Source organism: Eupeodes corollae, chromosome 1 (assembly GCF_945859685.1).
Source record: "Eupeodes corollae chromosome 1, idEupCoro1.1, whole genome shotgun sequence".
NCBI lineage: Eukaryota > Metazoa > Arthropoda > Insecta > Diptera > Syrphidae > Eupeodes > Eupeodes corollae.
In genome coordinates, this window is record NC_079147.1 from 239,496,002 (window position 1) to 239,509,397 (window position 13,396).

Sequence of the window (13,396 nt, forward strand, 5' to 3'; positions counted from 1 at the left end):
CTGCACGTGCCCCTCGGTCTTCCGACTCTTCTACCTCTTTGAGTAAATAGATTCCACTGCATTATTGTTTCAAAGTGTCTGTCCAATCCAGGTTGCTGACCCATTATCCCGAAATAGTTCTTTCTTGGATTTACTACACAGAAAAAAAAGTTGTCATATTAACAATCGTCGATAGTCAACCTGAAATTTTGCCAAATTGTCGCATTGACTACCAAAATAGTCAATATGACAACCATTTTTTTAAAAATTGACTACTGGATAGTCAGTAGAACAATTTTCGATTGTCAATTTTCAATAAAAATTTTTCAATAAAAATTGTCATATTGACTACCGCAGTTGTCGAATTGACAACCGCAGTTGTCTTATTGACTACCGCAGTTGTCCTATTGACTACCGCAGTAGTCAAATTGACTACCGCAGTTGTCATATTGACTACCGCAGTTGTCAAATTGACAACCGCAGTTGTCTTATTGACAACCACAATTGTCATATTGACTACCGCAGTTGTCGTATTGAATACCACAATCGTCAATACGACAACCGTAGTTTCAATATCTTTCAACCAAAGTTGTCATATTGACTACTAAAGTTGTCATATTGACTACCAAATTGTAAAAAAATTTCGGATTCCAAAATTGACAACCGAAAATTGTTCTATTGACCATCGTGGTTATCGGCTGAAAATTGACTACCATATAGTCATATTGACTACCAAAATAGTCAATAGTATGACTGTTTTCGTTCTGTGTACTGGGCTAGAAAACTCGTTTAATGTCTCGTAGACAACAAATGTTTCCAGTTTTTTTTGGTAATCGTTAATGTTATTCTGAGGGTTCTTCATCCGAATAATTCGATATTTAATCGGAAACGTCTTCAAACTGAAAGAATTGCTTTTCCAAAATTTGAACAACATCTCGAACGTACTTCTACGAGATCCCGCTACTGCCAGTGATATCTTATTCGGTTCCTACAGATAATATTTGCAAGATACTATTGTTTATCAGTGAGGGTGACTGGGGGATCCAAGACTGACCATCTTGGTATTTTCCGTGTTGATTTTTGATTCAAATAAATATTTAACAAGGTCTGGAAAAATAAAGCATGCACTACTTCAAAGCCAGCCAAAGCAGCCGCTCGATCGATATTGTGTTTCATAATCAATTGTAATGTTTGTTCTTGAAAGGAAGGTTATATTTGGCCCACCCTTTTCAAATGTCTTCTTTTTGAAGGTTAATGCACCTCAATGGTAATTCAAATTGAGTTTGAAATTTGATCGAGAATCTCAATAAATTCAATAAACCAATTGGATATGACCTTCTTCGATCTGCTCTTATCTTCGCACTTAACTGAAAACCTCTTCAGAAATTATCCACAAATTTAAACTAATTACTGAATTTTGCCTTCTCAGCCTTCCATCCTCAAAACATAATTGCATGTATAAGCTTTTATCATCTAAAGAATATATTACGTGTGTACCTTGTCGTTCGTCGACGTCACGTCGTCGGTCGTACACCCAAAGGTACATTATTTTGAATACAGATTTTCCACTTCGACATCCACAACGCACCCTCAACCCCAACCAGACCCGCCATGGCCATCACCATCGTGCTCAGAAAATGAAGTACTTAATATGACATAATACTCATTTTTCCATCATGAATCTCTTAAGAAAATTTTCTATAATACATTTTCACTTTTTCACACGCAACAACTATAAGACACACCACAACCCAAAAGCAAAAAGAAAACGAAAAAGAAGAAGAATAAAATAAAACAAAATAAAAAAAGAAAAGAAAAGAAAAAAAAATACTGACGTTCTTTGTGATTCAAGCTCGAGGTATCAAAGAAAAATTAATTTCCCTCATGTCGTTATGTCTTAATTACATTTTATACTCGAAAAGCAGTTTTAATGAAGAAAATTTAACCTTGTGGTAAGGTGTCTGGGTTGTGTTGTTCTTGGGTACCTTATACCATTTTTGAATGAAAGCCAAACTTTACATTTTGCAGACTTGAAATGTATCTATGATGAGTATTTTTGAAAATAAAACAACAAGAAAAATGAAAGCTTCGGATTGAATGATAACAATTCATACTCGAAAATTTTAATTTAACACATTTTCAAGTGGCTATATTAAACAAAATAGACAGACATTTATTTAATATTCATACGAGTTTATGATCATAATTATGTGTGCTTATGTTAGACATACGTACATACGTACATACGTAACGAATGAAATTAGCTAAATTAAGCAATTATTTCCATTCGAAATAATTCCTATCCACTCAGCGGTGAGCATTTCAATTTTAAGTCCTTCCTTTAGCACTTATCGGCGGCACGGTGATTGGTGACGGCTGGCTGCTGACTGCTGGCTTCTGGCGGCTGGCGTCTGATGTCCAGACCCAGACTCAGACCTACAGGCTGCATTGAGAAAATCTCTCGCATCACCGGCGCATTGGCCGACTGGATATGAATACGTTGAACTTGGAGACAATGAAAATAATCATAATAATCACATCATATAATATAAGCGTTTGAAGTTAACGGTTTAACCTTATTGCGGATGGATTTCTTATTTAATTTGCACCGTCCGTCGTTTAGTTTTCATTTGTGGGCCTTCCTGAATTAAATCAAACCTCTTTATATTCTTCTTATCAGTATAAAATCTCCCCAAAGAGTCTTAGGGATCTGGGGCCTTGATCTAAAGAAAATGTGATGATAATGAATTGATCTCTTTCTTTAAAAAAGGAAAAAATAGGAACCAGGAACTTAAAGGATTCTAGTTTTGTACAGCATGTATGGCTAGGCTATGGCCGCACATTAATGACTGTACTCCTACTTTTACACCCAAAATGCCTATATGCCTTAAGTCGTGGATTATAAGGCAAGGATCGAAATTCCCTAACAACACTTACATATGTCTATGTTTAACGGACAAAGTTAAAAGTTATTTAAAAAAAAAACTAAAACTAATAAAATGGACAATTTTCAATAAGAAATTTAAAAAAAAAATCTGGAAATTGAGATTCTATAAAAAAAAAAGTTAATTTAAAAATTGCTTCAAGCAGGGGGGGTTTGTTCGTAGACTACTACATTAACATGTGGTGTTGAAGCGTGTTTGAAGCTCGCCTCAATTCTTTATATAACAGAATCGAGTTAATTCCCAATGAAATTTTACAAATATTCTACTGCTTACTTCAAAAACTATTTAGTGGACTGGTTCAACCAACTTTATAATGATGCTTACATACCCATTTGCTTTAACACAATCATTATTTACGCTATTTTTAACGGAGGTGAAAGGATTCTTGCAAAAAACTATAGAGGCATATCTATTCTCAACTCTTTAAGGAAAATCTTAAACTCTATTCTTTACGAGAGGCTTACGAGATGGATAGAGACAAACAACCGCTTAAGTATCTTCCAAGCTGGGTTTCGATCCAGTTTCTTAAAGGTAGACCAAATTTTGCTCTACAAGCATAGGAAGACAACATTTGGAGAAAAAAAAGCTTTACATCTGCTTCATTGACTTCAAAGCTGCTTTTGATACGGTCACTCGACAAGCATTTATTTACAAACTATCTTTCTTTGGCCTTTCGACAAAATTTTTACTTTTTTTATTTAAATCTTCTAAGTTCAACAAAAGCCTCAGTATGGGATGGCAACAACTTGTCCGAAAGTTTTGAGACAGCGCAGCGGCGGGAGTCCCCAAGGATGTATTCTAAGTCCCATTTTGTTTGCACTTTATATTGATGCGGTTTGTGAAATCCTACCGGGAGGTGTAATATTTGGCGAATCGTTGAGGTACTTTTGGCGGATAACCCATTTTCTTTACAACAGCAAATCAATATACTTAAACACTATTACGAAATTTGGGCTTACGGATCAATACTAGAAAAACCAAGGTTATGATATTTGAATCTAGGCGGCATGCACGACGTACTGTAGAATCATGGAACATCAACAACGAGCGAAAATGTGAGTAAGTGTAAATATCTAGGTGTATTGTGGACCAATAACCTTAACTGGAGCAATCATGCGAAAGAGGAAACCAGGGAGGCCAAACTGGCCCTAAACCTAATGTCGCCCAATTTTTTAGCAACCAACTTATCGACCTCTCATCAAAGTACAGAGTCTTCACTGCAACAATTAATACTTGCTCATGTTACGGAGTCCAAGCCTTTGGATACGCTCAAATAAAGGAATTTGGGACTTTACAAAGATACTTTTTTAAAAGGCTGCCTAACACCTACGTACGCCATACAGGTGGAATCGGGAATAGCACCGAAATATATTCAGAATCTGAAACGGCATTCCGACTATTTAGCTAAGGTTATGAGAAGAGAAAATGGGCTTCATAAGATGATCTTGAGAAGAATACTCCGTACAAATGCATCTCCCTGCAGAGAATGGAACGCGCTTGCTGCAGGAGTTGACATAGTATTCTCCTTAAGAGAAAATAATGTAGAGGAATGTCAAAATATGTTCGCGGTTTTGATAGCTAAAATTGATTTGAACCTAATTTAGAACAACTGCAAAGTACATCCTCATCGACAAGCAGAAACATGTTCAAGCGCTTAAACCATCAATTGTCATCAACTTCAAACTATTTTTGTAAAGAAATGACTCCGGAAGCTATCGGCACCATTCTTAAAGCTAGAGTCGAGGTCCTTAATCTTAACTTTGTCCCCCATATATCGGACCTCTGACAAATTTGCACTCTCTTCAATAGAAGAGATGTGGAGGAGTGAGTGAGTTTTTTGTCTATGGACCAACTTATTGACATTCATAACGGACTGAGTGGTTGGACGAATCTTTTTAAATTTTGCAAGCATGCTTTGGCTTATATAAGTAGCTTATGAGCGGTCATGTATCCAGTTATGGTGATTGTGAATTTAACATTTTTTGTGTTTCAAATCACGGCAAAATTAAACTTGTTTTCATCTACTAAATTTTTTTTTAAAAACGAGATTTTAAAGATTTTGAGTTTCAAATCACGGTAAAATTGATGTTTTAAGTCTAAAATCACTGAGAATGTAAAACAAAAAAAAAAAAACAAAAAAGAAATGGAGCTATTTAAACTCATATTTTTCATTTTTAAATCTTCTTGTGTTGTGGAAACACCAAAAAGATTTATTTAATCTAAACTGAGATAAACCTTTAATGGGAACATAGAAAAACTTAGTTATCTTTTCTACTGTTTTCTCTTGTAAAATAAGCCCAGGTAGTCTATTTTCACAAACAAAACTTAATAATATCAACAGTAAAAGATTGTTTTTTTTTTCCAATGGAAAACACACATGAATCCAAATGCACAACTACTCAACGAACTCAGCCATCGAGATACAAATGCAATATCAATCGTACCATTATTTGAGAGCGAAATCGCATAAGATGCTTTCGAGACTCGTATAAATGTCAAAACTGCTTATTAGGGAGAATACTTACTAACTTAAGGTGGCGCTACAGTCCAAGGCGGACCTGGACGTCAGGTCTTCAGAGCATCTAACTATAGTAAAATTGTACTTATTTTAATTTGAAAGAAATCTGTGTTAGGGAAAATTTGTTGCCTACCCTTTGAAGAAATTCTTCCTGTTCGCCATTTGTACTGTTCTAAAGTGTTTAAGTCATTTTTTATGATCTGCTGCCTATCGTCACTTTTATTCAGTGTCATCTTGACGAATTTTTAATAAATTGCCTTTGACAATAAAATTATTAACAAATTCTGGAATATTTAATTTATTTCTGAACATACTGTCATTTTCTTTCATGCCAAATAAGATGCCAAAAAATTGAATAATGTACATAAATTGTACGATGAGTAAAAATTGTTCAAATAGGGTTGAGAAAGGCAGGATCATTATCAATATCAACGCTAAGCTACACATGAAGAAAATCATAGATTTGTTGGAGTGGTGTTCCAAAATCTTTGATTGACCTTACGGGAATATCAGAAGGATAAATGTAAACCATTTTAAATAACTGTTTGGAATTTTAAAGAGCGAAATCACGATTAATGCCATAAATTATCTCAATAATTAAATATGTACACTTCAGTCGAGTTATTTTGTCAAAAACTTGACGCAAATCGTTTTGCCATGACCGTATTTATCTTGATTTAGAACCAATTCCGTCTCAACTAGTTGCTTGAATTAAGATCGCTTCTTGACCACCGTTTTGAATTGGTCAAAGAAATATACACCCAAAGGTAATGGAATTTATAGCTTTAACGGGAATTTCCTAGCTAGATGTCTCAAGTTGAGTGTGGTCACTTGAACGGCGGCCTTCCTCTGCTGCGCAGTCCTATGAGTGTGGATTTGAAGGCTTTCCGAGTCGGATTATTGGTTTCCATGCGCTCTACGTGACTCAGCCAAGTCGTTGGACTTCTATTCTCCTGGCTAAGAAGTTTTGTACTTGTAAAATTTGTTTCAACTGCTCAATTTCTTTCAGACTTTCGAACTTCATCCCCATTGACATTACACTAAGTTCTTCCGGTTATGTCAATGTCATCGACATATACTAGTAATTGGACAGACTTTTAAAAGATAGTGCTTCTAGTGTTGACGTGGCAGCTCTTCACTATTCTTTTAAGTACGATTTTAAGAAATTGCATGACAGTGCATAACCTTGTCTAGAGCCCTTTTGACATCGAAATGTTCTGTTAAGTTGTTTTCAACCTTTATGGAGCAGAGTGAATTCTCCTGCTGTCATATGAGGCCTTGAAATCCATGAAAAGATGGTTGGTCGATTTGATATCCTTGGGTTTTTTCCAGGATCTGCCTTAATGTCAATATTTGATCGACTGATTTATCGATCGATTCATCGGGCATGCATTTTTCCGACCATATCTTACAGATAAGTTGGTGCATGCTCCTACCCCACTTATCTCCAGCTGCTTTAAAGAGCTTGGAATTCAAGCCATCCGCTCCAGAGACTTTACTAGACTACATCTTAGATATTGCAATCTTTGCTTCGTCTAAGTCGGGAGGACGGGATTGTTGGCTTTCGTCGACTATGGTGAATGGATCATCCTGCCTGACAGCGGAATTCAGTTCGCCGTCGCCGTTATACAGTCTGCAGAAGTGGTCCTTCCATATAATCAGCATTGACTGCGGTTCCACTATGATGTTTCCACTTTCGTCTTTTCTTTCGTTTCACCTGTTCATAAAACTTTCGAATTTTATTCCTGCTTTTAAACCTCTCAACATCTTCGACTGCACGCTTCTCATGCCCTCTCTTTTTCCTTCTGAGAAGTTGGCGTCCCTCTCGCATCTTCTGCTCATAGAGCTCATGAGCAGCTCTCGTCCTTTTATGCAGCACCGCTTTTCGTGCCTGTTGTTTGGCTGCATTTGCCTGCCGACATTCCTCATCAAACCAGGTTGCTTGTTAGTGGATGTTTGAAACCCAACACATCAGAGGCTGTATCTGTGATTGCATCTAGACAATGTTGTCGAGTGAGGTTAGAAGTAATTCGGTCGGAGAAGGATTTGGCCGTCTCTTACAATTGTAGCTGTTTGACGTTGTATCTTCTTCCATAATCTCCTTCTTTCGCCTTGGGCCTGGAAACCTGAATTGCTACCTTGACTACGACGAAGTAGTGGCTCGAGTCGATGTTAGCTCCTCGGACATCCATGATTCTAGAAGCGGGTCTAGCGTCGATAGCAATATGGTCAATCTGGTTGACGTTAGATTGATCTGGAGAACTCCAAGTTCCTTTGTGGATGTTGAGGTGTGAATAACGCGTACTGACTACCATAATCGATGAGACTGAATTCGTTATGGGAAGTGTTGTGCAGGCTGCTGTTCCCCCGATTATTCCACAGTTGCTCAGGACAATTTTAATACCGTTTAGAATGATACCCCGAAAAATATTACAACCAAAGCAGCATGCTAGTTTAGAAACGACTATGAAAAGTTTAAGGAGATTAAAAGTTTCATATGTGCTGAAGGCTGTTGATAAATATGTTATTAGTAAGAGAATCGGAGATAAAACAAATCCCTGAGGTACGACCCGGTGGTCAAATACAATTTTTTGGATATACTAGACCATGACGACCTTTAAGTTTGTGACCTTGAAAGCAAATAATCCAAGATTTTCGTGCAGATCTTGTGCGTGATGTGAACTGCTTATGACTGTCATGCCAGACGTCTTGGGTTAAATCCATACATGTGTCATCTAAAGTATTCCGGGGAATTGACAAATCCTCCAAGAGAAATTATTGCAAAGAAAAGTGCTTTCTCAACTTAGAACCCGTTGGGATTCAGCATAAAATTTGTAGGTCGTCTCCATCCCTGACATGAATTAAACACAGGAATTGCTGTGAGTTACAAGTCCCTATAGGCCCTGGTCCTCTAGAAGCTTTTGTGTGACCTATTTTAGTTATGTAAAATTTCTTTTTTTCAAAATACGAGTATGTTTTTCCCAACGTTGTTTAAGCTTAAATCAAATAATTTAGGTTCGAAAAAATATTAGAATTTCTATTAAAATTTTAGTGTCAAGCAAGAAAAGAAAAGAATCCACTTTAGCTAACCGACGCCATTTTTAATAAATATTACTTACTTACTTACTTAAGGTGGCGCTACAGTCCGGGGCGGACCTAGGCCTCAACCAACAAGCGTCTCCAGCCAGCTCGGTCTCTAGCAAGCTGTCTCCAGCTTCGCACGCCAAGTTGGTTGAGGTCCTCTCCCACCTGAGTGCGCTACCTGAGTCGCGGTCTTCCTCTACTGCGCCGTCTCTCGGGATTGGATTCGAAGACCTTCCGGGCTGGAGAGTTGATGTCCATCCGCTCTACATGACCTAGCCATCTAAGCAGTTGGACTTTAATTCTGCTAATCAGGTCAGTGTCGGTGAACAACCCGTACAGTTCGTCGTTATATCTTCTCCTCCATTCTCCATCTATGCGTACGGGACCAAAAATCACTTGAAGAATTTTTCTCTCAAAGCATCCTAAGGCGCTCTCATCTTTCTTTGACAGGGTCCAGGCCTCAGCGCCATAAATGAGAACCGGGATGATGAGTGTCTTATAGATGGTGATTTTAGATGCTCGAGAGAGGACTTTACTTCTTAAATGAATTGTAAGTCCAAAGAATCAGCGATTTGCAAGAGTTATTTTTCGTTTGATTTCAGCGCTGGTGTTGTTGTCTAGTTAATAGCGGTGCCGAGGTAGACAAAGTCCTTAACTACCTAAAAGTTATAGCTGTCCATGGTGACGTTTTGTCCAAGACCTCGTCGTTCAAAGTCCTTTTTTGCTGAAAACATATACTTGGTCTTGCCCTCATCGGCCATTAAACCCATCTTCTCCGCTCCCTCGAAATGCTCAAAAACGCTCCACTGACATCACGCTTTGATCTTCCAATTATGTCAATATCATCTGCGTATCCGAGTAATTGGATGGACCTTTGGAAGATTGTGCCTCTAGTGTTGACGGTTGAGTTTTGCACAATTCTTTCCAGAACGATGTTGAAGAAGTCGCTTGACAGTGCATCGCCTTTTTTGACATCAAATGAATCGATAAGATCTTTTCCGACCTTGATAGAGCAGCGTGCATTCTCCATCGTCATTCTGCACAAACGGATAAGTTTGACAGGGATGCCAAAACTAGACATTGCTCGGTAGAGCTCTTCCCTATAGATGCTGTCATACGCGGCTTTAAAATCGATAAAGAGATGGTGGGTATCGATTTGAAGCTCCTGGGTTTTTTCTAAGATCTGCCGCAGTGTGAATATTTGGTCGATAGTGGACTTTCCTGGTCTGAAGCCACACTGATAAGGACCAATCAGGTTGTTGACGAATGGCTTCAGACGTTCACATAATACTGCAAAAAGGATCTTATACGCAATGTTAAGGAGACTGCTGCCTCTGTAGTTGGCGCAGTTTAGAGGGTCTCCTTTCTTATGTATCGGGCGCACTATGCTGAAATTCCACTCATCGGGCATGCTCATATGTCTTGTCCAAGAGCTCGAAGAATATGTCTTTGGTGTCTTCATATTTCTCCTCTGTTGGGGCATGGGCGCATATTAGGCTTTTGTTGGCGAATTTAGCCTTGATGCGGATTGTCGTGATGCGCTCGCTCACACTGTTGAAACTCAAGACTTTTTGCCTGAGCCTAGTTCCAACAACAAATCCACACCCAAATAGACGCTGTCTTTGTTCTCGGTAGCAGTCGCCGTAGTAGATATCGCAGTCTTTTAGCTTGCGTTTGCCCGGTCCATCCCATCGCACTTCTTGGATGGCTGTAATATCTGCCTTACAGCAGTTTAGGGCTTCCGCTAATTGTTCGGCTGCACGTGGTCTGTTAAGGGACCTTACATTCCACGTACATATCCGAAGTTCGTTGTCCTTATTTCGTTTGCGTTGGTTGTCAACAGTGAATCCGACCGTATCCGAGGCTTGTTGGTGCTTCGAAACTTAAGGTATTTTTACGTGGCCAGGAAGTCACCCCGACGGCACAACCCCCAACCTGGAGGGCCAGGTCCTTAGTATAACTCCAAGGAAGGGGAGCCGGATAAACTGCTCCTTACAGGCCTGGGCTCCGAATATGTCGTAGAAGCCCTATAAGGTGCTCACTAAGTAGTTCAGCCATACTAAAACTGTAGACACCACCGTTGATTCCATCTCGAGAATTCGTCCGCTGCCGCCTGGATAAGGAGAAGTGCCTTAGTGGAAACACCACTCCCCCTCTCTCTCGTTTGCTGCCCCCAACAACTTTCCACTGGGGTTGGAACCCAATCTCCAGTTGAGGTACTAGGCACCCGATGTTCACCGCGGGGAGGTGAGAATAGGAGTTGATAGACAGAGGTGGGTTTTGAGAAAAACCTGTGGACGCTTGTGTCCTCTTGAATACACATGTCTACCATTTGAACATCTTATTAAATATTAACAAAAGTTAATTTCTTTTTTTAGGAAAAAGGCTTTATTTTTAAAAATAATTTGTTCACCAATTTGAAATTTTAATTTGTTCGTTTATTTGTTTTGTTAATCACCAAGTTATTTCTTTTTCGTTAATAACTTTTATTTCTCCACAAATAAACCCTAAAATATAAAACTAAACTTAAATCGTTTATTCTAAAAATTATCAAATTTTTATCCGCAATATTTAACTAATCAATTTTATGCTCGAAAAGATCATCATAAAATTAATATGAATGTTAATTTAATTTATTAGTTAGAATCATATCGTGTTAAGAGACAAAAAATGAAATTCATGAGAAACAAAAAACTATTCCAAAACAAAGTATTTGAAACAATTTAAAATACATACAAAACTTTTCACATGTCTATATAAAAAAAAAGAAATCGTGTTGTTTCGATTTAAAAGGTATCATGCATCAATAATCAAGTTAATTAGATAATTTTACAAGTTTAAACCTCCTCAGCCTCCATTCTCCTCTCTTCATCAGCTAATCCCTCATGCCTAACTTAAAACTCGGTCACATCGCACAAAATTTGACAAAACCATGATAATTAACTTCAATCTTTCAAACCCTGATATATCTCAAAGCTTATACTTAGGTATATTTAAATAAAAATAAGTAAATCAAGGGTATGGATAGCTTTACTCTTATGTAGATATGGGATATGGGAAAAATGAAGTAGGAGAAGTCTTTTGTTGTGATAATAAATTTTGAACCCGATGTGATAAGTGATATACACCCGAACCCAGCCCTCTAAGACTTTACCACTCAGCATAATTTTTCTTTTTTTTTATCTCTGTGAGAAAAGCTATATGCAACAACTGTTGTTAGTTAGTTAAAGATGTTTCCAGAAGGGGGAGAGATAAGTCCTATATTGAAATACTTAAATCTGCTACATATTCGACTTTAATGCTTTCAACAACTTATGTATATTCTCAACGCCAACAACGACGACAACCATATATCAGATATATAGCTCTCGAGAAAAAAATGTATGTCTGTGTGTACACATGAAGATAATTACAATTTAAAACATTATTAATTTTCTCCGTGACCTGAAATAACTCCCTCGTGTGTTCAATGTTCGTTCATATTATATTTTATTCATGCTTTTCCACAAAAACAACAACAACAAAAACAAAAACAACAAGAATAAGAAGAAGACAATAAGATTGCCTTCTGGGTGATGGTACTGATGCTTCTGATGGTGATGGTGATGGTATAGTGAAAGACGAAAAGCCGAAGAAAAGTTTTCTTCCTTCCTTCCACTTTACTCATTAATGGATGCCAAGTTCCCGCAACGCGTTACAGAAAAAGCCAAGACCCTTAAACTCTCAGACTCTCAGACCATCAGACCCAGCCCAAGCCCAAGAGCTGCTGAGACCAAGACGAAAAGAAGCCAAATATTATTATATTATGTGACAATACATGAAGTTGTTGTTCCATATAGAGATATGTAGATACCTATACCTCTACCTACTATCAGCTTCCAGTGGGAATAATTAATTCTCACGAGATACGAAAAATTGATACCTACCCTTCTTGTATTCATTCTTCTTCTTGGCTTTCCAACTCGTGCGAACTATAGATACGTATAAAAGTCGTTGTCGAGTTGGTTTTGTCAGCGGCAGCGGCAACGGCGGCGGCGGCGTTCGTTATGTTCGTCGTCGAACTTCGGTGTCGGTTGTTTTCGTCGTCATTGAATACTGAGGCTGATTCAGAAGCACTATAGAACGCTTTAACCATGAAATTCCCCCTTAAATAACGCCCCACATCCCCATTCCCAGAAATAACCAATTCCGTAACTCCTATACCCCCCCACCCCTCTTCGAGATGAGGAAAAAAAAACAGCTAACAGCGCGACCGAAGATGAATTATCAACTTGCTTTATTTATATTGCGCTGAGATTTATATATATTGCTGATTCCGAGAGGCAAGAGTAAAGGGGCGCCACTTCCTGTTTCACATGCATAATATACATCAACTATAAGAATTGCACGGCCTCTGATGTGGAAGCCTGCAACTGCAATTCAAGCTTACGCGCAGCGACTATGTGCGTCGTTCGTTGTCGTTGTCGTTGCCATTGCCGTTGCCGTCTCCGTCCGTTCTCCCAAGGAACACAGAAAAAAAAAAACAAAAACCCAGTCCAGTTTTCCTCACCTGTGCAAGCGAACCACCAGCGACCGAACTTCATCGCTACATCCAAATTGTATCTACGTATCTACTACTACTGTTTATGACAATGATATTGCAAAAACAAAACTCTTACGGGCCGGTCAGAAACCAGTTTCTCTTGAGCTAGAGCTGGAGCTGGAGTACTGGATTGGTGCAGCCAGCAGGTTGGCATTTGGCTTTTTTTTTCTTTTTTGCGTCCGTCGTCGTTCCAGGCAGGTTGAAGGCACCAACAGATGAAATGAGAAAACCAACAAAAAAGAACGACTTTGCCACCATAATAAATGGCCGCTTTTACTTCTTCTGACA

The 13,396-nt window shown here is 38.4% G+C and overlaps 1 long non-coding RNA gene across 1 annotated transcript; it reads right to left on the reverse strand.

Moving 5' to 3' along the window:
• Window positions 1-11,996: 11,996 nt before the first annotated feature.
• LOC129943017 (uncharacterized) lies at window positions 11,997-12,726 on the reverse strand. The gene is made up of 2 exons (XR_008781145.1): window positions 12,453-12,726; window positions 11,997-12,292 (listed from the first exon to the last, which is right to left on the reverse strand). It is a non-coding gene; the product is annotated as an uncharacterized LOC129943017 (long non-coding RNA).
• Window positions 12,727-13,396: the final 670 nt, after the last annotated feature.